The following is a 24670-nucleotide window of genomic DNA, read 5'->3' on the forward strand; positions in this document are numbered from 1 at the left end:
TATCTTAAACCGTGCATAGCCACAGCATTCAGGGGTATGATGATGACGATGATGATTATTATTATTGGTAATATTTACTGGGCACTTACTAGACCTCAAGTCAAATGCTAAGTGCATGCTTTACCCAATTATCTCAGTTAATCATTTTTTTTTTTTTTTTTTTTCTGAGATTGAGTCTCACTCTGTTGCCCAGGCTGGGGTGCAGTGGTGTGATCTCAACTCCCTGTGACCTCCCCCCTCAAGTGATTCTCAAGTGGTTCAAGTGATTCTTCCCCCTCAACCTCCAGAGTAGCTGGAACTACAGACATGTACCACCACACCTGGCTAATTTTTATTTTTATTTATTTTTTGTCTCGGTTTGTCGCCCAGGCTGGAGTGCAGTGGTGCAATCTTGGCTCACTGCAAACCATTTGGCTCACCCCTGTAATTGCAACACTTTGGGAGGCTGAGGTGGGTGGATAACTTGAGCTCAGGAGTTCAAGACCAGTCTGAACAACATGGTTGATATGATTTGGCTGTGTCCCCACCCAAATCTCAACTTGAATTGTATCTCCCGTAATTCCCATGTGTTGTGGGAGGGACCCAGAGGGAGGTAATTGAATCATGGGGGCTGGTCTTTCCTGTGCTATTTTTGTGATAGTGAATAAGTATCATGAGATCTGATGGATTTGTCAGGGATTTCTGTTTTTGCTTCTTCCTCATCTTTCTCTTGCTGCTACCATGTAAGAAGTGCCTTTCACCTCTCACCATGATTCTGAGGCCTCCTCAGCCATGTGGAACTGTAATTTCAATTAAATTTTTTTTTATTCCCAGTTTCAGGTATGTCCTTATCAACAGTATGAAAACGGACGAATACAGTAAATTGGTACCAGGAGTGGGGTGTTGCTGAAAAGATACCGAAAAAAGTGGAAGCAACTTTGGAACTGGGTAACAGGCAGAAGTTGGAACAGTTTGGAGGGCTCAGAAGAAGACAGGAAAATGAGGGAATGTTTGGAACTTCCTAGAGACTTGTCAAATGGCTTTGCCCAAAATGCTGATAACGATATGGACAATAAGGTCCAGGCTGAGGTGGTCTCAGATGGCCATGAGGAACTTGTTGGGAACTGGAGTAAAGGTGACTCTCATTATTTATTTATTTATTTAATTAATTTTTTTTTTTTTTTGAAATGGAGTCTCGCTCTGTCGTCCAGGCTGGAGTGCAGTGGCTGGATCTCAGCTCACTGCAAGCTCTGCCTCCCGGGTTCCCGCCATTCTCCTGCCTCAGCCTCCCGAGTAGCTGGGACTACAGGCGCCCGCCATCTCGCCCGGCTAATTTTTGTATTTTTTAGTAGAGATGGGGTTTCACTGGGTTAGCCAGGATGGTTTCGATCTCCTGACCTCATGATCCGCCCATCTCGGCCTCCCAAAGTGCTGGGATTACAGGCATGAGCCACCGCGCCCAGCCAATTAATTTTTTTTTTTGAGACAGAGTCTTGCTCTGTCACTCAGGCTGGAGTGCAATGGCATGATCTGGGCTTACTGCAAACTCTGCCTTCCAGGTTCAAGTGATTCTCCTGCCTCAGCCTCCCAAGCAGCTGGGATTACAGGTGCCCACCACCATGCCTGGCTAATTTTTGTATTTTTAGTAGAGACGGAGTTTTGCCATGTTGGCCGGGCTGGTCTTGAACTCCTGATCTCAGGTGATCTGCCCGCCTTGGCCTTCCAAAGTGCTGGGATTACAGGTGTGAGCCACCACACCTGGGTTTTTTTTTTTTTTTTTTTTTTTGAGATGGAGTCTCACTCTGTGGCCCAGGCTGGAGTAGTGGTGCAATCTCTGCTCACTGCAAGCTCTGCCTCCTGGGTTCCTGCCATTCTTCTGCCTCAGCCTCCTGAGTACCTGGGCCTACAGGCGCCCACCACCACACTCGGTTAATTTTTCGTATTTTTAGTAGAGACAAGATTTCATTGTGTTAGCCAGGATGGTCTCAATCTCCTGACCTCGTGATCTTCCTGCCTCGGCCTCCCAAAGTGCTGGGATTACAGGCGTGAGCCACCATATGTGGCCTTTTTTTTTTTTTTTTTTTTTTTTTTTTTTTTTTTTTTTAGATAGAGTCTCACTCTGTCACCAGGCTAGAGTGCAGTGGCGCAATCTCGGCTCACTGCAACCTCTCTCTGCCTCCTGGGTTCAAGTGATTCCCCTGCCTCAGCCTTCTGAGTAGCTAGGACTATAGGCGCACGCCACTACGCCTAGCTAATTTTTGTATTTTTAGTAGAGACGAGGTTTTACCATGTTGGCCAGGATGGTCTCAATCCCCTGACCTTGTGATCTGCCCACCTTGGCCTCCCAAAGTACTGGGATTACAGGCTTGAGCCACTGTGCCTGGCCTCTTGTTATGTGTTAGCAAAGAGACTGGTGGCATTTTGCCTCTGTCCTAGAGATTTATGGAACTTTGAACTTGAGAAAGATGATTTAGGGTATCTGGTAGAAGACTGTTCTAAGCAGTAAAGCATTCAGGAGGTGACTTGGGTGCTGTTAAAGGCATTCAGTCTTATTAGGGTAGCAGAGCAAAGTTTGGAAAATTTGCAGCCTGACTATGCAATAGAAAAGAAAAACCCTTTTTCTGGGGAGAAATTCAAGCTGGCTGCAGAAATTTGCATAAGTAGTAAGGAGCCTAATGTTAATCCCCAAGACCATGGGGAAAACGTCTCCAGGCCATGTCAGAGACCTTCATGGCGGCCTCTCCCATCACAGGCCCGGAGGCCCAGGAGAAAAAAGTTGTTTCATGGGCTGGACCCAGGGTCCCCATGCTGTGTGCAGCCTAGGGATTTGGTGCCCTGTGTTCCAGCTGCTCCAGCCGTTGTTGAAAGGGTCCAATATACATAATGGACTTTGGCTTCAGAGGGTGGAAACCCCAAGCCTTGGCAGCTTCCACGTTATGTTGAACTTGCAGATGCACAGAAGTCAAGAATTGAGGTTTTGGAACCTCCACCTAGATTTCAGAAGATGTATGGAAAGTCCTGGATGCCCAGGCAAAAATTGCTACAGGACAGGGCTGTCATGGAGGACCTCTGCTAGGGCAGTGTGAAAGGGAAATGTGGGGTCAGAGCCCCCACACAGAGTCTCAGCTGGGGCACTGCCTAGTGGAGTTGTGAGAAGATGGCCACCACCCTCCAGACCCCAGGATGGTAGATCCACCAACAGCTTGCACCATGCGCCTGGAAAAGCTGCAGACACTCAACACCAGCCCGTGAAAGCAGCCAGGAGGGAGGCTGTACCCTGCAAAGCTACAGGGGCGGAGCTGCCCAAGACCATGGGAACCTACCTCTTGCATCAGTGTGACCTGGATGTGAGACCTGGAGTCAAAGGAGACCATTTTGAAGCTTTAAAATTTGACTGCCCCGCTGGATTTTGAACTTGCATGGGGCCTATAACCCCTTTGTTTTGGCCAATTTTTCCCATTCGGAATGGCTATATTTACCCAATACCTGTACCCCCATTGTATGTAGGAAGTAACTAGCTTGCTTTAGTTTTTGTTTTTTTTTTTTGAGATGGAGTCTCACTCTGTCACCCAGACTGAAATGCAGTGGCATGATCTTGGCTCACTGCAACCTCTGCCTCCCAGGTTCAAGCGATTCTCCTGCCTCAACCTCCCGAGTAGCTGGGACTGCAGGCATGTGCCACCACACTTGGCTGATTTTTTATTTTTACTAGAGATGGAATTTCACCATATTGGCCAGGCTGGTCTGAAACTCCTGACCTCAGGTGATTAACCTGCCTTGGCCTCCCAAATGCTGGGATTACAAGCGTGAGCCACCACACCTGGCTTTTTTTTTTTTTTTTTTTAAGACAGAGTCTCACTCTGTTGCCCAGGCTGGAGTGTAGTGGCACGATTTCAGCTCACTGCAGCCTCCACCTCCCAGGTTCAAGTGATTCTCCTGGCCAGGCGCGGTGGCTTAAGCCTTTAATCCCAGCACTTTGGGAGGCCGAGACGGGCGGATCACGAGGTCAGGAGATCGAGACCATCCTGGCTAACACGGTGAAACCCTGTCTCTACTAAAAATACAAAAAAAATTAGCCGGGCGAGGTGGCGGGCACCTGTAATCCCAGCTACTCGGGAGGCTGAGGCAGGAGAATGGCGTGAACCTGGGAGGCAGAGCTTGCAGTGAGCTGAGATCCGGCCACTGCACTCCAGCCTGGGCAACAGAGCGAGACTCCGTCTCAAAAAAAAAAAAAAAAAAAAAAATCAAGTGATTCTCCTGCCTCAGCCTCCTAAGTAGTTGGGACTACAGGCGCATGCCACCACGCCCAGCTAATTTTGTAGTTTTAGTAGAGGCAGAGTTTCACCATGTTGGCCAGGCTGGTCTCAAATTCCTGACTTCAAATGACCCACCCACCCTGGCCTCCCAAAGTGCTGTGATTACAGGTGCGAGCCACTGCACCTGGCTGCTTGCTTTTGATTTTATAGGCTCATAGGTGGAAGGGACTTGCCTTGTCTCAGATGAGACTTTGGACTGTGGACTTTTGGGTTAATGGTAAAATGAGTAAGACTTTGGGGGGCCGGGCGCGGTGGCTCACACCTGTGGTCCCAGCACTTTGGAAGGCCGAGACGGGCGGATCACGAGGTCAGAAGATCGAGACCATCCTGGCTAACACTGTGAAACACTGTCTCTAAAAAAAAAAGAAAGAAAAAAAAAGACTTTGGGGGACTGTTGGGAAGGCATGATTGGTTTTGAAATGTGAGGACATGAGATTTGGGGGAGCCAGGGTCGGAATCATATGGTTTGGCTGTGTCCCCACCCAAATCTCAACTTGAATTGTGTCTCCCATAATTTCCACCTGTTGTGGGAGGGACCCAGTGGGAGGTAATTGAATCGTAGGGTCTGGTCTTTCTGTGCTATTCTTTTTTTTTTTTTTTTTTGAGACGGAGTCTTGCTTTGTCGCCCAGGCTGGAATGCAGTGGCGCGATCTCGGCTCACTGCGAGCTCCACCTCCCGGATTCACGCCATTCTCCTCCCTCAGCCTCCGAGTAGCTGGGACTACAGGCGCCCGCCACCTCGCCCGGCTAATTTTTTTTGTATTTTTAGTAGAGACGGGATTTCACCGTGTTAGCCAGGATGGTCTCGATCTCCCGACCTCGTGATCCACCCGCCTCGGCCTCCCAAAGTGCTGGGATTACAGGCGTGAGCCACCGCGCCTGGCCTTTCTGTGCTATTCTTGTGATAGTGAATAAGTCTCATAAGATCTGATGGGTTTATCAGGGGTCTCCACTTTTGCTTATTCTCATTTTTCTCTTGCCAGCCTCATGTAAGAAGTGCTTTTCACCTCCCGCCATGATTCTGAGGCCTCCCCAGCCATGTGGAACTGTAAGTCCAATTAAACCTGTTTTTGTTCCCAGTTTCAGGTATGTCTTTTTTTTTTTTTTTTTTTTTTTTGAGACGGAGTCTCGCTCTGTCGCCCAGGCTGGCATGCAGTCGCGCAATCTCGGCTCACTGCAAGCTCCACCTCCCAGGTTCACGCCATTCTCCTGCTTCAGCCTCCTGAGTAGCTGGGACTACAGGTGCCCACCACCATGCCTGGCTAAGTTTTTTGTATTTTTAGTAGAGACAGGGTTTCACCATGTTAGCCAGGATGGTCTTGATCTTCTGACCTCGTGATCCACTTGCCTCGGCCTCCCAAAGTGCTTGGATTACAGGTGTGAGCTACCGTGCCCTGCCAGTTTCGCGTATATCTTTATCAGCCATGTGAAAACAGACTAATACAATGGTGAAACTTTGTCTCTACAAAAAATACCAAAATTAGCCAGGCGTGGTGGTACACGCCGGTAGTCCCAGCTACTAGGGAGGCCGAGGTGAAAGGATCGCTGGAGCTCAGGAGGTCGAGGCTTCAGTGAGCTGTGAGTGTGCCACCACTCCAGGCTGGGTGACGGCATAAGGCCCTGTCTCAAAAATAAATAAATAAATGAAGAAACAGATCCAGTGAGGTGGACTTGCCCAGTGTCACACAGCTGGAGAGCGAGAGTGGAGGTTTGACCCTGCTCTGAAGATTTTACTGGCTGGGCACAGTGAGTGACTCACGCCTGTAATCTCAGCACTTTGGGAGGCCAAGGCAGAAGGGTAGTTTGAGCCTAGGAGTTCAAGACCAACCTGGGAGACCCTGTCTTTACAAAAATTACAAAAATTAGCTGGGCATGGTAGTCCCAGTTACTTGGGAGGCTGAAGTGGGAGGAGCTCTTGAGTCTGGGAGGTCTAGGCTGCAGTGAGCTGTGATTGTGCTACTGCCCTCCAGCCAGGGTGACAGTGAGACCTTGTCTCTAAAGAAAAAAAAGGTTTCACAGTAGGCCCTACAATTGTGTGAAGACAGGGGATGTCAGGGTGGGGGCCTAGGAGTAAGGACTCTACCATGGCTGGTAATGGCCCTAGTTCTGGGGTCCCCACCCTCTGAGCCTATACCCAGTCCTCAGAGGTGTAGGCTGAGGAGTGTTCTTTGTCAGGGTGAACCAGGCCCCTGTGTCTGGATGTATTTTTTTTTTTTTTTTTTGAGATGGAGTCTTGCTCTGTTGCCCAGGCTGGAGTGCAGTGAGATCTCGGCTCACTGCAACCTCCCCCTCCCGGGTTCAAGCAATTATCTGCCTCAGCCTCCCGAGTAGCTGGGATTATAGGCGCTCATCACCACTTCTGGCTAATTTTTTGTATTTTTAGTAGAGACAGGGTTTCACCATCTTGGCCAGGCTGGTCTTGAACTCTTGACCTCGTGATTCACCTGCCTCAGCCTCCCAAAGTGCTGGGATTACCGGCGTGAGCCACCGCGCCTGTACAATTGTTTTTTGTTTTTGTTTTTTTTTGAGACGGAGTTTCACTCTTGTCACCTGGGCTGGACTGCGACGGCGCGGTCTCGGCTCACTGCAACATCTACCTCCCAGGTTCAAGTGATTCTCCTGCCTCAGCCTCCCGAGTAGCTGGGATTACAGGCGCCCGCCATCACGCCTGGCTAATTTTTGTATTTTTAGTGGAAATGGGGTTTCACCATGTTGGCCAGGCTGGTCTCAAACTCATGGCCTCAGGTGATCCACTTACCTCTTTCCAAAGTGCTGGGATTACAGGCGTGAGCCACTGCGCTCGACCTGCCTCTGGATTTTTGAAGTTGGTCCTTACAGCTCCCTGTAAGGTGAGAACTATTCCTGTTTTATAGGTGAAAATACTGAGACCCAGAGTCAGAATCAGTCCCCTAAGCAAGTCAGCAGGGCAGTGCCAGTCTCAAACTCAGGACTCCTGACTCCATGTTGATATTCTTTCTGTTGGAGGCAGGTGTCTTTAGGTAATTTGAGAACAGAAGTCCTTTTTGGTTCCCTTCCCCAACCCTGGGTTGCCACAAATGTGAGACTAAGGACAGGTTAGCGGAGGGTGCAGATCTTAAAAACCAACTCCCAATAGCAACACCAGTGTTAATTTAGCAGCGGACGTGTATTGATGGCTCACTTTGTGCCGGGCATGGTGCTTCTGTGTGCATGTGTGTGCAGCCTCAGAATCCTCCTCAACACAGTGCTTCAGACAGCAACTGTCAGCTAACGGGAAAAGACATAGGCCTGCAGTTCAGATCAGCCCATGTTAGTGAGCAGCAGGCATGAGGAGAGAACTGGCCAGTACTGGGGAGAACAAGGCCAGCATCTAGGAGGCAGATGTGAGACAATGGCGATAATGTAGGGGAACAGCTAGACTGTGGGGACACAGACATGGGGCCCCTGATGTCAAACTGAGGGGTTTGACAAGAAAGGTTTCTTGGAGGAAGTGATATTTCAGCTGAACTCCTCTGCACCCTTAGGTGTTCCCCAAACCAGACTATGCCCCATCCTACCTCATACCATCCATCCTCCAAGATGCTGAGAGTTAGGGGTTCAATAGGATTGAGCCAGGCAAAGAAGATAGGGTGGGAAGGAAGAGTTCCCAGTTCTAGGCTGGGAGAATAGCACCCCAGAGGCCTGAAATAGGAAGGAGCGCAGCCTATCTGTGGAACTTAAAGATGCTAAATGAGGGCCGGGCGTGGTGGCTCACATCTATAATCCCAGCACTTTGGGAGGCCGAGGCAAGTGGATCACGAGGTCAGGAGATCGAGACCATCCTGGCTAACACAGTGAAACCCCGTCTCTACTAAAAATACAAAAAATTAGCCGGGCGTGGCGGTGGGCACCTGTAGTCCTAGCTACTTGGGAGGCTGAGGCAGGAGAATGGCATGAACCCGGGATGCAGAGCTTGCAGTGAGCTGAGATCACGCCACTGCACTCCAGCCTGGGCAACTGAGCAAGACTCCGTCTCAAAAAAAAAAAAAGATGCTAAATGAGGCAGAAGGTGGAGTATAAGGGGGCAGAGGGGAGGGCATTCATTTAGGGCACTGCAGACCAGGAGAAGAGGTCTGGGTTTAATGTTGTGGCATGGGGGTCCACGGATCTAGCTTCCTATCCGCCCCTCACATGGTACTTTCCTATCTCCAAGACCTTCTCACATCAGCCAGATTCACCCAATACTTCTTGGGAGTAGATGGGGCAGGGGTCACCATGGCCATTTTACAGATGAAGAAACTGAATCTCAGACGTTACAGTGCTGGTCCACTTTGCCTGGCTGGTAAGAGGGGCAGCGGGCCTAGGTTCTGAGCCAAAGTCCTGGACTATTTGCAGGACCATCAGTGTGGATTCTGGAGGACGGATGGTATGGAGTAGGGTAGTGCACAGTCTGGTTTGGGGAACCCCTAAGGGTGCAGAGGGAGGGTGAGGATTCCTGCCAAAGCTCCAGGCTGGAGGGGACTGCGACCTCCCTCCTGCAGTCCATCCCCAGTGGCCTACTGGGGTGAGTCAGCCTGGATGAAGTCATCTACTTCCATGCAGACTGCACCCCTGACGTGGGAGGCGCCTGTCAGGGGCACCAGCCGAGACTGAGGACAGGCTGGGCAGCACTCCAGGTCACTGTGTGGCAGCTGATTTAGGGGGACTGGAAATGTCCAGAGCCATCAGAAGCAGCTGGGTGTCTGGGGCCTTGACGCCCATAAGTCATACTGCTGCCTGCTGTTCCCTGCATTGCTACCCCAGGGGTCTGTGAAGACTCGCCAGGGACTGGGCTCATCAAAATCAGTTTATACCAAAGGAAATTAATTTTTGCCTCTCTGAGATGGGGTGTGGGGAAGGGAGGTTGGCTCCAAAGGTAGGCCTGTGACAGCACTGCAGGGAGGGGTTGGATCCCACAGTGTGACCACGATGGCACTGATCGAAGAGCCTCAGGGCTAGAGGGCCTGCGCATTCTACAGAGCGGGTGACTGAGGTTTCAAAGGAGCCTCCTAGTCTTTGGGACCAGAACCCATATTTTGTTCTTTATTAATCTGTCTTTATTCATTTATGTCCTCCCTCACGCCTGTTCCTTCTTTCCGTCTCTATCTCCATAAGTATTTACACTGGCACCTGCTATGTGCCAGGCACTGTCCTGTGTGGTAAGGACACAGAGATGCACAAGACAGACAAAGTCCTGCTCTCATGGAGCATGCAGTCTGGTTGAGTAAGACAGACTGGTCATAGCTAAATAAGAAAGTATCAGATGGGGAGGAGTGCTAGGTGAGCATTAAAGTAGAGTGATGTGAGGCGAGGCACAGTGGCTCACACCTGTAATCCCAGCACTTTGGGAGGCCGAGGCGGGTGGATCACCTGAGGTCAGAAGTTCGAGACCAGCCTGGTGAAACCTTGTCTCTACTAAAAATACAAAAATCAGATGGGCGTGGTGGTGGGTGCCTGTAGTCCCAGCTACTCAGGAGGCTGAGGCAGGAAAATCGCTTGAACCTGGGAGCTGGAAGTTGCAGTAAGCTGAGATCACACCACTGCACTCCAGCCTGGGTGACAGAACAAAACTCTGTCTCAAAAAATAAATAATAAAAATAAAAGCAAAAATTAGCTGGGTGTGGTGACGTACTTGTAGGCCCACGTATTTGGGAGGCTGAGATAGGAGGATCGCTTGAGCCCAGGAAGTTGAGGCTGCAGTGAGCCGTGATTGTGCCAGTGCACTCCAGCCTGGGTGATAGAGCAAGGCCTGTCTTGAAAAAAAAAAGACAAAACAGGAGTTGTCAAAGAAACCTTCAATGAGGCAGCTGGCCCAGACCCAGGATCTGCTTCCACACTTCTTGAGCTCCAGGCTTCTTTGTGGTGAGGGTGAGCAGCTAGCTGGGTCAGCCCTTTCCCTGCCCAGCTTTACTCGTGTCCCTGTCTGTCAGGAGCCCTCAGCGGCTCCCCATTGCTCAGTAACAACAGTTCTCAGTTCTTGAGTGATTACCTTAGTCTGGGCATAGAGCCTTTTTGCGAATCCCTACAACAACCCTGCTAGGCAGATACCATTATTATTTCCATTTTACAAATGAGGAAACTGAGGCTTGGAGAGGAGAAGAGATTTTTTCCAAGGTACCTCAACTGGTTGGTGACAAAGCCAGGATTCAGATTCGCTGAGCCATTAGTTGCCACTGCTGATGGAATGAAGTCCACTGCCCTCCCTGGAGTCACAGCCTTGCTCTTACCTGCTCAGGACCCACTTTCCCACCATCCTGTGCTCCACAGACTGAACAAATAGCCACTTCCATCTCCCTTAACGCTACACAGGTTCCCACCTGAGAACCTTTCTTTGCCTGTGCTGTTCCCTCCACCTAGAGTCCCCTCGCCTCCCCACATAAGCAAGGGGGTGCCCTTTATCTCTTATGCCCCCACAATTCTATTTGTGAGGCTCTCTGGGCCCTTATCACACACATTTTGTGTGCCCAGGGATTGGAGGTGTGACAGACTGGTATTTAGATCTAAGTCTTTTTTTTTTTTTTTTTTGAGATGGAATTTTGCTCTTGTCGCCCAGGCTGGAGTGCAGTGGCATAATCTCGGCTCACTGCAACCTCCACCTCATGGGTTCAAACGATTCTCCTGCCTCAGCCTCCCGAGTAGCTGGGATTACAGGTGCACACTACTATGCCCAGGTAATTTTTGGTAGAGATGGGGTTTCATCATGTTGGTCAGGCTGGTCTCAAACTCCTGACCTCGTGATCCATCTGCCTGGGCCTCCCAAAGTGCTGGGATTAAAGGCATGAGCCACCGTGCCCAGCCTTTTCTTTTTTTCCTAGATAGAGTTTCCCTCTTATTGCCCAGAATGGAGTGCAGTGGTGTCATCTCAGCTCACTGCAACCTCTGCCTCCCGGGTTCAAGCAATTCTCCTGTCTCAGCCTCCTGAGTAGCTGGAATTACAGGTGTGCACCACCACACCTGGATAACTTTTTTTGTATTTTTAGTATAGACAGGGTTTCACCATGTTGGCCAGGCTGGTCTCGAACTCCTGACTTCAGGTGATCCACTCACTTCAGCCTCCTAATGTGCTGGGATTATAGTGTGAGCCACTGCCCTTTTTTTTTTTTTTTTTAAGAGACAAGGTCTCACTCTCTTGCCCAGGGTGGAGTGCAGTAGCAGGATCTCGTCTCACTGCAACCTCAATCTCCCACGCTCAAGTGATCCTCCCACCTCAGCCTTCCGAGTAGCCGGGATTACCAGTGTGTGCCACCATGCTCAGCTAATTTTTTTTTTTTTTTGAGACGGAGTCTCGCTCTGTAGCCCAGGCTGGAGTGCAGTGGCGCAATCTCGGCTCACTGCAAGCTCCGCTTCCCGGGTTCACGCCATTCTCCTGCCTCAGCCTCCCGAATAGCTGGGACTACAGGCGCCCACCGCCACGCCTGGCTAATTTTTTGTATTTTTAGTAGAGACGGGGTTTCACCGTGTTAGCCAGGATGGTCTTGAACTCCTGACCTCGTGACTCGCCTGCCTCGGCCTCCCAAAGTGCTGGGATTACAGGTGTGAGTCACTGCGCCCGGCCTAATTTTTTTTTTTTTTTTTTTTCATGATAGAGTATTGCTTTGTCGCCCAGGCTGGAGTGCACAGGTGATCACAGCTCACTGCAAGCTCCGCGTCACGGGTTCACGCCATTCTCCTGCCTCAGCCTCCGAGTAGCTGGGACTACAGGTGCCCCCAGCATGCTGGCTAATTTTTTGTATTTTTATTAGAGAAGGGTTTCACTGTGTTGGCCAGGATAGTCTCGATCTCGTGACCTCGTGATCCACCTGCCTTGGCCTCCCAAAGTGTTCAGATTATAGGCATGGTCCACCACACCTGGCTAATTTTTATATTTTTGTAGAGACAGAACCTCCATATATTGCCCAGGCTGGTCTCGAACTCCCAGGATCAAGTGATCCTTCCGCCTTCGCCTCCCAAAATCCTGGGATTACAGGCATGAGCCACCATGCCTGGCCTGGGGCCTGGGTTTAAATCTTATTTGTATTACATATCGGCTCTGTGATCTTGAGAGGGCAACAAACTTTATAAGCCTCAGAGTTTTTGTTTGTTTGTTTGTTTTTTATTAATAAAATGGGACTGTAGTGGGGAGCAAATAGATGATAAATGCTCAGCATAATTCAGGAGGCTGAGATGGCAGGATGGCTTGAGCCTAGGACTTCAAAGCTGCAGTGCACTGCCCTCCAGCCTGGGTGACAAAGCCAGTCTTTTAGACTGGGTGTGGTGGTTCACGCCTGTAATCCCAACAATTTGGGAGCCCAGGAGTTCGAGACCAGCCTGGGCAGCATAGCAAGACCCTGACTCTAAAAAAATTAAAAAATTAGCCAGGCATAGTGGCATGTGTCTGTATTCCCAGCTACTCTGGAGGCTGAGGTGGGAGGATAACTTGAGCCAGGGAGGTCAAGGCTGCAGTGAGCCATGATTGTGCCACTGCACTACACTACAGGTGACAAAGTAAGGCCCCATCTTTTTATTTTTCTTTTGAGACACAGTCTCTTTCTGTTGCCCAGGCTGACCTTCAACTGCTAAGTTCAAGAGATCTCCCCACCTCGGCCGGGCGCGGTGGCTCAAGCCTGTAATCCCAGCACTTTGGGAGGCCGAGATGGGAGGATCACGAGGTCAAGAGATCGAGACCATCCTGGCTAACACGGTGAAACCCCATCTCTACTAAAAAATACAAAAAACTAGCCGGGCAAGGTGGCAGGCTACTGCACTCCAGCCTGGGGGACAGAGCGAGACTCCGTCTCAAAAAAAAAATAAAAAATAAAATAAAAAAAAAGAGATCTCCCCACCTCAACCTCCCAAGTAGCTGGGACTACAGTCCATGCCACTGCACCCAGCTCAATAATTAATTGTTTTATATGGGCAACTGACATTTTCTTCATTTTATATGAAGCACTTTTAGAAAACATTGCTGTTTTTATTGATCTACTATAACTTATTATTTAAGTACAAACAGCAGTTATACATATAGCTTCAAGCAAGGCCCCCAGCTCCCTTTCAAACAGACTGCTACCTGAAGTCCTTGCTGAATAGGAGTTTGGGAGCTGCCTCTGTCCAGCCACACACACATGCGCATGCACACACATGCGCATGCACACACACGTGCACGCGCACACACACACACACACACACACACCCTCCATGAGGGTTGGGAAGACCCCAGCTCCTTTCATGGAGGTGTTATCTTCAGTCACCTTCACAGATGACACCAGGTTTGAATAGCATTAACAGATGAGCTAACCCTTTGGTAGGCCAGGAAATATACCCTTGAGGTGGGAGAGGGGACAGGGACTCCTCCCTAAAGATCTGCAACCTGGTCGGACACTGTGGCTCATGTCTGTAATCCTAACACTTTGGGAGGCTGAGGTAGGTGGATCCCTTGAGCCCAGGAATTCAAGAACAACATGGTGAAACCCTGTCTCTACAAAATTAAAAAAAAAAAAATCAGTCGCCTGTAATCCCAGCACTTTGGGAGGCCAAGAGGAGCAGATCACGAAGTCAGACTGAGACCCATCCTGGCTAATATGGTGAAACCTCATCTCTACTAAAAATACAAAAAATTAGCCAGGCAAGGCGGTGTGTGCCTGTAATCCCAGCTACTCGGGAGACTGATGCAGGAGAATCGCTTGAACCTCGGAGGCGGGTTTTAATGAGCCGAGATCACGCCACTGCACTCCAGCCTGGGCAACAGAGAGAGACTCCATCTCCAAAAAAATAAAAAAAAAATAAAATAAAAAAGATTTTAAAAAATTAGCTGGGCATGGTGATGCAGGCCTGTGGTCCCAGCTACTCCGGAGACTGAGACAGATCATTTGAGCCTGGGAAGTTGAGGCTGCAGTGAACCATGCACTCCAGCCTAGGTGACAAAGTGACAAAATAAATACAAAATATTTGCAACCTTTTTCTGCCCATTTTGTAGGGTACTCACTGAGCCCAATTTCAGGGCTGGGAAGACTGGACTGAAGTGCCAGTGGGGCCTATCCTGGGGCTATTTTTCCGGGTGTGGATATTGATCGCTTTAAAAGTGCAGAGACAGTCAATGAGAGGCTGGAACTTGGTTGTGTTTCCTGTTGGGGCCACAGACAATGGAAATAGAGCTTCTAGAGGAAGGGGCTCTGTCCGGAGGACAACACTGAAGTGTGAGGGCCCAGCAGTCTGGCTAGTCTACCGGGTGCAGCTGCCCCTCTCCATCCTTATCTCTCTACTGGCTGGGGTCTGAGCAGCAGTTTGGAAACCTTAGATGGAAGCTAGAAAAACTAACCAGTTGGCTGGAAATTTGGGTCTAAGAAGAGAACAATGGGGCTGCAGACCCGAAAATGACCCTCTCTTTTTGGTTCATGGTGCCTGAGAATTTCAAGAGACCCTTTGCCTGGAGGGACATGGAGACCTGGGAGCAGCTAGGCCTTCAGGTGTCCCTGTGGGCCTAGTAGTCCCTCCTTTTCTCCCTCCCCAGTTTCCCACAGCCCCAGGTACCCAGGGACAGCAGAGGCCTTGCAGCAAGTGGCAGAGCAGATGATGTGGGGAGGGGAGAGAGCTCCTTAGGCCTTTCTGGGCACCCCCTACCCCCTCCCGCCTTGAGTAGTGGGAGTCCAGCCATCCTTCTTATGCTTTTGGTTATTTGGTCAATAACCCATGAGCCAGGTGTTGTGCTAGAGGCTGTACTCCTGGGATCCAGAAAAAATGTATTCCTATGGGAACCCTCAAGCGTGTCACCATCAGGAGAAGGGAGCCAAACCAGTGACACCTGATGGATTTAGGACTGGGGATGCTCACAACAAAGGCTCCTGATCTGGTTTGAGAGGCTGGGGAAGGCTGCCTGAAAGAAATGACTTTCCGGGTTCCGATGATAGCCCTGTGACCTTGGAAGAGTTATTTAACCTCACTGTGCTTGACTTTCCTTATCTTTAAAATGGGCATAATAAGGCCAGATACAGTGGCTCACACCTCTAATCTCAGCATTTTGGCAAGGCGAGACAGGAGGATTGCTTGAGGCCGGGAGTTTGAGACTAGTCTGGGCAACACAGGGAGACCTCCCTCTCTAAAATAAAATAAAATTTTTAATGATTTATTTACTATTTATTTATTTATTTATTTATTACAGGCATGAGCCACCACATCCGGCTAAAAAAATTTTTTTTAATGAGCATCATAATAGTACTATTTCAAAGGTTGTTGTGAGGATTCAGTGAGTTAATATGTACATGTAAATCCACTAGAACAGTGCCTGGCACACAGTACATGCTCTGTAAGTGTTAAATAAAATATAAAAACAGCTACCAGCCAGGCACAGTGGCTCACACTTGTAATCCCAGCACTTTGGGAGGCCGAGGCAGGTGGATCACTTGAGGTCAGGAGTTCGAGACCAGCCTGGCCAACATGGTGAAACCCCGTCTCTACTAAAAATACAAAAATTAGCTGGCCATGGGGGCGCATGCATGTAATCTCAGCTACTCAGAAGATTGAGGCAGGAGAATCACTTGAACCTGGGAGATGGAGGTTGTAGTGAGCTGAGATCACGCAACTGCACTCCAGCCTGGGTGACAGAGCGAGACTCTGTCTCAATAAATAAATAAATAAATAAATAAATAAATAAAAACAGCTATGACTTGGATGAGTCGGACTTGGCAATGGGTGAGAAAGCAGGTCCTAGGCAAGGAGGACGAAGACCTGCATGTTCGACAGCAGGCTTCTTCGGAGGATTCTCCTGTGTCCTTCCGTGTCCCTGGATGGGGTGGCTAGTGACTCTCCCGGTCTAAGACCTGGCTTCATAACTGCCCCCTTCCCTCTGCTGCCTCAGTGTGGTCTTGGGGTTGCTCAGTCCTCAACCTGAGATGTGACTGAGTCCATGGCCCAGCTTTGCCCACTTACCCCTTCCTCTGATGGTGCTGCAGCTCCCTGTGAGCCCACCCCAGGCTGGGCAGGGCGGTGTGGTGCTGGGGACCCCCCTGTGAGCATCGGGAGCTCCCTGTTTGGTGGGGCAGCACAGACGAGTAACTGGCTCAGCCCAGGGATCAGGAGGGCTTCTTGGGGGAGGTGCTCTCTGAACAACGTCCTAAAGGAAAATGAAAACTTCTCCAGAGAAGAGGAGGGGAGGGAATTCCCAGGCAGAGGGAACAAGCTGCACAAATGTTGGGAGGGAGAGAGATCCTGACTCAGGAGAAATAAGACCCCAGTATAGTTCAAGCTCTGGACTTGGGAGCCTTCTTCTGGCACGTTTTATCCTGAGGCCTGAGTTTCTTCCTGCTTGCCCTCTGGCCCAAACACTAGTAGTGGCCTAAGAGGTTAAAGTCCAGTCTTGCTCCGGGGCCAGCCCAGGAGCTGGGGGTAGGGGCGCCAGTTGCCCAGGTCCCTCCCTCCCACTTCAGAGCTGGGAGTATTTGGCAAAGCAACAACGCCGCCTTTGTGTCCTTCTGTGGGTCCAGGCACGTCTGGCCCAGCCTAGGCGGCTGCTGGTTTCAGTGCCCTGTGATCCCAGCCAGGCGGTGCAGGGCAATGCAGGCAGGGTGCGCTTCCTCAGGGCCCTGTGGCTGTCTCATGTCCCTTGCACCCCCACGGGGTTCCCCAGGTGGGAACCTGTGCCACGGAGTCCATGGGCATGTGTGGGGCTGGTAGTGTGGGCCCACAGCGGGTAGTGGTGAGTGGGGGTTTGCACAGAAGCTGGAGAGGGACATCCAAAGGCTCCTGTGTGCCACAGCATGCACCCGAGGGGCATCCCGGGGTGAGTCCATGAGTGTGCATTTGGGTGAGGACGTGATTCTGGGTGTGAGGGGTCTTGCTTGAGCACACGAGCAGCCCCCAGCCTGCTCAGAACAGAGCACTGCTGTCTCTGCTGCGCCAACAACGAGGCCTCTCTGTCTCAGCGCATAATGTCCCCTCTGTATTGTCTGCTGCACCGCTGTGGTGACGATAATTTTAAGGCCCAAATCCTTTTCATGGGTGAGGGTGAGGGTTGGGTTGGGGATAGGGCAGGGTGGAAGCCTTCTGGGGAGGGTGGGAGCTCTGGGGCTGTGTTTCAGCTCTACGTATGTGGTGGTCTGTTGTATGTTTGGGGCCTTCCCCTACATACTCACAACCCCTACAGGGGCCGCAGAGAGAAGTCAGGGACTCCCAGAAGCCTCTGCCAGAACCCCTTGCCCTGAAGTCATGTGGTCCCCGCCCTGCTCCAAGCCCTCCTCCCCCACCCTGCCCGCCCAGACTTCAAAGGCACTCTCTCTCTCTGGGAGCCCCTTTTGGTCCCTGCCTGCCTCTGCTGATCCAGGCTTTCTGCAGGCCTATTCCTGTCTTTCCTATCCTGAAACCACTAGGCCAGCGGCTGTCAACCTTTTTGTTCCCAGGACTCCTTTACATGCTTAATAATTACTAAGGACCCCCAAAGAACTTTTGTTTACATGAGTTGTATCTATCAAGACTTGCCATATTAGAAATTCAGACTGGGAAAATTTAAAAACAGGTATTTATTCATTTTATTTATTTATTTATTTATTTATTTATTTATTTATTTATTTATTTTGAGATGGAGTTTTGCTCTGTCGCCCAGGCTGGAGTGCAGTGGCATAACCTTGGCTCACTGCAACCTCCTCTTCCCGGGTTCAAGTGATTCTCCTGCCTCAGCCTCCTGAGTAGCTAGGACTACAGGTTCACACCACCATGCCCTGCTAATTTTTTTTTTTTTAAGACAGAGTCTCACTCTGTCATCCAGGCTGAGTGCCGTGGTGTGATCTTGGCTCACTGCAACCTCCGTCTCCTGGGTTCAAGCGATTCTCATGCCTTGGTCTCCTGGGATTACAGGCATGCACCACCGTGCCTGGCTAATTTTTGTATTAGTAGAGACGAGGTTTCACCATGTTGGCCAGGGTGGTCTCAAACTCATGACCTCAAGTGATCCTCCTGCCTTGGCCTCCCAAAGTGCTGAGATTACAGATGTGAGCCCTATGCCTGGTCAATAATAATTCATTTTAAAATAACAGTAATAATACCATTACCAGTTATCATAGATAATATATTTTTATGAAAAATAGCAACCTTGACTGGCTCAGTGGCTCATGCCTGTAATCCTAGCACTTTGGGAGGCTGAGGCGGGCAGATCACTTGAGGTCAGGAGTTCGAGACCAGCCTGGCCAACATGGTGAAACCCCGTCTACACTAAAAATACAAAAATTAGCCGGGTGTGGTGGCACACACCTGTAGTCCCAGCTACTCAGGAGACTGAGGCACAAGAATCTCTTGAACCTTGGAGGCAGAGGTTGCAGTGAGCCGAGATCGCACCACTGCATTCCAGCCTGGGTGACAGAGCGAGACTCCTTCTCAACTAAGAAAAAAAAGAAAGAAAGAAAGAAAAATAACCTTGTTTTCTAGAACAAAACAAAATGAGCAAGAAGAGTGGCACTGTTTTTACATTTTTGCAAATCTCGTTAATATTTGGTTTGATAGGCCGGGCGTGGTGGCTCAAGCCTGTAATCCCAGCACTTTGGGAGGCCGAGACGGGCAGATCACGAGGTCAGGAGATCAAGACCATCCTGGCTAACACGGTGAAACCCCGTCTCCACTAAAAAATACAAAAAACTAGCTGGGTGAGGTGGCGGGCGCCAATAGTCCCAGCTACACAGTCCAGCCCGGGCGACAGAGCGAGACTCCGTCTCAAAAAAAAAAAAAAAAAAAAAAAAAATTTGGTTTAATAGAGCAAACAGGCCTCATGGGACTGGGCTGGATTCTCATATCTGCTTTTACTTTGAATTGGTGGTGATTATAGATAGGCACATAGTTTTGTTTTTGTTGTGGTTAAAGTATATGAGGAAAACCTGGCCTCACACAGATTTATAGTTGAAAGAGTGGGGCCGGGCGCGGTGGCTCAAGCCTGTAATCCCAGCACTTTGGGAGGCCGAGACGGGCGGATCACAAGGTCAGGAGATCGAGACCATCCTGGCTAACACGGTGAAACCCCGTCTCTACTAAAAAATACAAAAAAACCTAGCCGGGCGAGGTGGCGGGCGTCTGTAGTCCCAGCTACTAGGGAGGCTGAAGCAGGAGAATGGCGTGAACCCGGGAGGCGGAGCTTGCAGTGAGCTGAGATCCGGCCACTGCACTCCAGTCTGGGCACAAAGCGAGACTCTGTCTCAACAAAAAAAAAAAAAAAAAAAAAAGAAAGAAAGAAAGAGTGAGTAGTGCTTTATTAACCTTTTCAGATAATTTGATACTACACCAAAACTCGACAAGTGGCAGTTTCCTAAAGGTTAATATCATTTGGGGCCTGAAACCATATCAGTGAGCTTTTCATATTCTATCACTATTAAAGTCCACTTGTCTAACTCACATTTTGAGTGGATCTTTTATCCACACATGATTTTATAACAGCATGCATATCATTTAGAAAATTTTTCTGGGCTGGGTGCGGTGGCTTACGCCTGTAATCCCAGCACTTTGGGAGGCCAAGGCGGGCGGATCACCTAAGGTCAGGAGTTCAAGACTAGCCTGACGAACATGGAGAAACCCCATCTCCACTAAAAATACAAAAAAATTAGCCGGGCGTGGTGGCACATGCCTGTAATCTCAGCTACTCAGGAGGCTGAGGCAGGTGAATCGCTTGAACCCGGGAGGTGGAGGTTGAAGTGAGCCAAGATCATGCCATTTCACTCCAGCCTGGGCAACAAGAGTGAAACTTGGTCAAAAAAAAAAAAAGAAAAGAAAATTTTTCTGAAGGCTGGGCGCGGTGGCTCACGCCTGTAATCCCAACACTTTGGGTGGCCGAGGCGGGCAGATCATGAGGTCAGGAGTTCAAGACCAGCCTGGCCAACATAGTGAAACCCTACCTCTACTAAAAATACACACACACACACACACACACACCCAAACTAGCTGGGATTGGTGGCAGGTGCCTGTAATCCCAGGTACTCGGGAGGCTGAGACAGGAGAATCGCTTGAATCTGGGAGGTGGCGGTTGCAGTGAGCCCAGATCTCACCACTGCACTCCAGCCCAGGCGACAGTGTGAAACTCCGTCTCAGGGGAAAAAAAAGAAAATGCCGGAGTCCCAGCTACTTGGAAGGCTGAGGCAGGAGGATTGCTTGAGTCTAGGAGTTCGAAGCTAGTCTGGACAACATAGCAAGACTCTGTCTCTAAAACATGAACAACAAACAAAATAATTTTTTAAATAAAAAATATTAGTTCACTGAGTTATGAAGATCTCTCAAGTATTAACACATTTCATTATGCCATATTAAAAAATCACATCCGTGGATGTGATTGACAAAATTTCTTCAGAAAGGTACCAGGAAACTGTGAAGCTTATGGTGTTATAGTGTTGTATACCTGTCTTTCAAAATTTAAATTTCGCTTAAAAACTACAATTTTATACATAAGCAGAATATGCAAAATAAAAATAGAATTTTAGCTGGGCATAGCGGTGTGTACCTGTAGACCCAGCTATTCAGGAAGCTGAGGCGAGAAGATCCTTTGAGCCCAGGAGTTTGCATCCAGCCTGGGTAACATAATGAGACCTGTCCCCAAAAAGAACAACAACAAAACAAAAAAAAGACTGTTATCATTGGCAACAAATAGTGTGTGTTGTTTTCCTTGAAGTGACTGACTGACTTCATTATTTGTGAGAGAATAACTGCCAAATATCTAAGACTGCCTGTCAGTCTTTCTGTCAAGTAAAAATGACGTGCCATAAAAAAATCAGCTAGTTCAGCTCGCAACTCAAACAATAGCGTAAGTGCTTTTCTTGAGGCAACCAACATACTTTGGTGTGTGTGTGTGTGTGTGTATATATATATATATATATTTTTTTTTTTTTTTTGAGACGGAGTCCTGCTCTGTTGCCCAGTCTGGAATGCAGCAGCGGGATCTCGGCTCACCACAACCTCTGCCTCCTGGGTTCAAGCGATTCTCCTGCCTCAGCCTCCCAAGTAGCTGGGACTACAGGTGCATGCCACCACACCCAGCTAATTTTTGTATTTTTATTAGAGACAGGGTTTCACTATGTTGGCCAGGCTGGTCTCGAACTCCTGACTTATGATCTGCCCACTTCGGCCTCCCAAAGTGCTGGGATTACAGGCATGAGTCACCACGTTCGATGAACTCTGGTATGGTATAGAAGTGTTTTATGTGAATTCTGTGTACATGTGCCGAATATGACTCCTAGTACAGTTTGATTTGTGCTAAGCCACCAACAGTTTTACCCAGTGTGGCTTAGACATAATAAAGAAGTCAAATAATGTCTTAGTACTATTAGTAAAATAATTTTGACCTCACCTACCCCTGAAAAGGTCTGGGAGACTCCCAGGGGTCTGTGAACCCTACTTTGGGAATCACTGTACTTGTTGTTCTGTCTCTTCGGCTCTCAGGGGTGATGGGCCGTGTCTTTCGTATTTTGCTGATTAGGAAACTGGGGTCCAGCAGAGCCCCACATGGGTCCTCATCTCTCATTCCAGCACTGAAGTGAGAATTTTTTTCCTGGCAGTGACTGGGGAGGTTTCTTGGGGGGATGGCATTGATTTTGATGGATGGAGAGGCCACCAAAAGTGGGGGCTGGGAATGCACCCTTGGTGGAAGAAACAGCATTGGTGAAGGCCTGGAGAAAAGAGCTCTAGATGGGGTCAGATAACTAGGACCCTCAAATGCCAGTGCCAAGGCAGTGGGCACCACAGAGCAGTGGCCAGAGATGGGAAGCAATGGATGAGATGTGCCAGGGACAGGGAAAGTCAGAGAGGAGGGCCTTTGTCCTTCATGAGGAGGCCTTCCCATGCTGGCTGGCCTCAGGGCTGTGTTCTCAGGGCTGGGTTGATGTGTGGCCGCTGGGATGAACTTACCCTTCCTGACTGATCATGATTGGCAGAGGGTGGTCTGATGCCCAGAATTCCCTGCTGACAAGTGTCTCCACACCTGCACTGACACTCAACCTCTCTTTGCCTTTGTATTGGCTTTTATGGTGACAGTGAGTAGCCTCATCCAGTTTCTTATGCCATGCATGAGTGTGAGAGTGACCTGGGCAGAGGTGGCTGCTGAGAGGAGACACTGGTAGTGACACGTCAATGTGATTAGGGGTGAGAGTTCTGACTTTTTTACCACAAAAAAACCTGCTTGTTGCAGGCACTGATGCCTCAGCCTGAGTCCTGTAAAAGTGGGGGTTGCAGAGCTGACCCCGACACACCCCCCACCCTGGGCCCGGCCTGCCCTCTTCCTCTTCCTCTTCCTCTTCCAATGGCCCTGTGTCCCTACCCCAACCTGTCCCTGAGCTGCTGGTCTGGTATGGGGAGACAGACCTCTGCTTCGGTGCAAGACTGGCCTCACACCTCCTGCTGCGCACATCTGTGCTCCTGAGCTATGTACCTGGGCTGGGTTGTGCCACACATGTGTTCACAGCCATGCTGTGTGACGGTGTGGATACACCCTGCACTGGCTGCACATGGCTGCTCTGTGTCACAGACATTGAGAGCTTGTGTACCTTGCCATGCACAGAGTCGCTGTTTGTTTCTGTGCCTTTAGTTAGTTGGGTGGTGTATGTTTGTGTGTATATGCTTTGTATATCTTTACAGGGTGTGAGTGTCACTGTGGTGGGTGGTGTTTTTGTGTGCTGGTTTGTCAGTGTGTATCTTGGCCCAGCCCCAGAAGGCCAGCTGAGGTGTGGCAGGGGGTTGGGGGTTGGACTGTGCTGGGATAGGGAGCCCACAGCCAGGAAGCCTGACTGGGAATAGACATGTCCTCACCTGCCCAGAAAGCGTCCCAAGCCCTCAAAGAGCCCTTGTCCAGCTTCACCGCCCCTGGCCAGTCAGGGTGGGTGGCTGGAGAAGGGGGCATGAGGGAACCAAAACAACCTCAGCCCAACTCCCACACTTGGCTGGCACCCAGGCCTATTATGGGCCCCCCCCCCGCGCCCATGGCCCGCCCCCTAAAGCTCCAAGCACTTTGCATTGTGGGGCTTGGGGAGGGGCCTAGAGACAAGGCTCTGTTTGGCTCTTGTGACCAACTTCAGCTCCTAGTGGGCCACTGAGGCAGAGCTGGCCCCAGGCCTTGTTGAGGGTGGGGCTGCAGGGAGGACCAGCTCCACAGAGCCAGGGCTGATGCTCATCTCATTACCTGTGTCATTCATTTAACAGATACGCATTGAGCACACACTGTGTTCCAGGCCCTGCTTTAGGTGCTGGGAATATAGCAGTCACTCATTGAATTAGGGGTAAAGATAGGCGATACTGCTGCTGTGCATTTACAGATGAAGAAACAGGTCCTGGGAGGTGAAGTGATTTGCCCAAAGTCATAACAAAGCTGGGATTTGAAACCAGGCCTGTCTCATGCAAGCGGCCTCCTCCTGCATTTGTCCATCCTGCCTTCGGTAGTCACAATTACAGCCGAATGCCCACTGAGCCAGGACCAGCTAGCTGGCTAGCCCCGTGCCCTGGGCTACAAGTTGATGCAGGAGAGTGGGCACAATGAAATAGTTCCTAGGAAGACAAGTTGCCTGGAATAGGCATAGGGGTGGTAAGGTAGAGGATTGAGGGGTGGGGAAGGAGCAGAAGGAGCCTGTGTCTGTCTCCAGGGTGCACTGGGACCCAAGGGAATGCCTCCTCTCCTGCTGTGTGATCTGGAATGGTCCCTGCTTCACTCTGAGCCTTAACTTCCTCATCTGTAAAGTGGGCACAGTAACTGCCCTCTCCCAGTGGTACCATGCTCATGGCATGATGCCTGGCACACAGTAGGGCAGCTAGGAGGATGGGGCAGAGCTGCAAGTGGGCAGGGCCTCCCCAGGGCTCTCTGCTCAGCCTCAGGAAATGGGTAGGGGGTAGGGAGGAGGAGGCGCAGATGTGCGCTTGTCTCACACGAGCAGCCGCATTTAGCCACGGAGTCGGGACTGAAATATTCCTGAGGGAGAAGAACCCTGAGGCTTCAGGGCGGCAACGGCTCGTCAGTGGGGAGCGGGGAAGGGATGTTGTCACCATCTGCCTCGTGTCTGTCTGCGACTAAAATAATACTGGGGTGAGACTCGCCGCAGGCACGGGCCCAGCCGCAAGGTTCCCCAGAAGAGGGAGGGGCTGGGGGTGCTGGAAACCTTGTGGGGAGCAGTGGCAGAGAGAGGTCTGCTGGGGGCAACTCTTGGCCAAGGCTGGGCCCTGGTCCTGCTCCCCTACTGAGGAGCCAAAAGAACCCATGGGGGGGATGTGCATAGGCATGAATACTTCCTGGGGGGATCAGCCCTGGGAGTGCAGGACCAGGAGACCCCCCCCAGACCCAGCTGGGGTCTGCTTCAGAGGGGAGACCAAGCGTGTGCTGAGATCCCTGCAAAGCAGGGGCAACAGCAGAAACAAAGCAAGAGACAGACAAATTGCCTGATTCAGCTTCCATGAGCTTATCCAGA

The 24670-nt window shown here is 50.1% G+C and overlaps 1 protein-coding gene across 1 annotated transcript in view; it reads left to right on the forward strand.

Annotated features, from left to right (window-relative positions):
* CXXC5 (CXXC finger protein 5) overlaps nucleotides 1-14060 on the forward strand; it is an 85398-nt gene extending 71338 nt beyond the window's left edge. Inside the window, exon 3 of the transcript XR_013418020.1 lies at nucleotides 14017-14060. The gene's annotated coding sequence lies outside the window, so the exon portion shown is untranslated. The remainder of the gene's footprint in view (nucleotides 1-14016) is intronic.
* The last annotated feature ends 10610 nt before the right edge of the window (nucleotides 14061-24670 follow it).

The sequence above is a fragment of the Macaca mulatta genome, chromosome 6 (assembly GCF_049350105.2).
Source record: "Macaca mulatta isolate MMU2019108-1 chromosome 6, T2T-MMU8v2.0, whole genome shotgun sequence".
Taxonomy (NCBI): Eukaryota; Metazoa; Chordata; class Mammalia; order Primates; family Cercopithecidae; genus Macaca; species Macaca mulatta.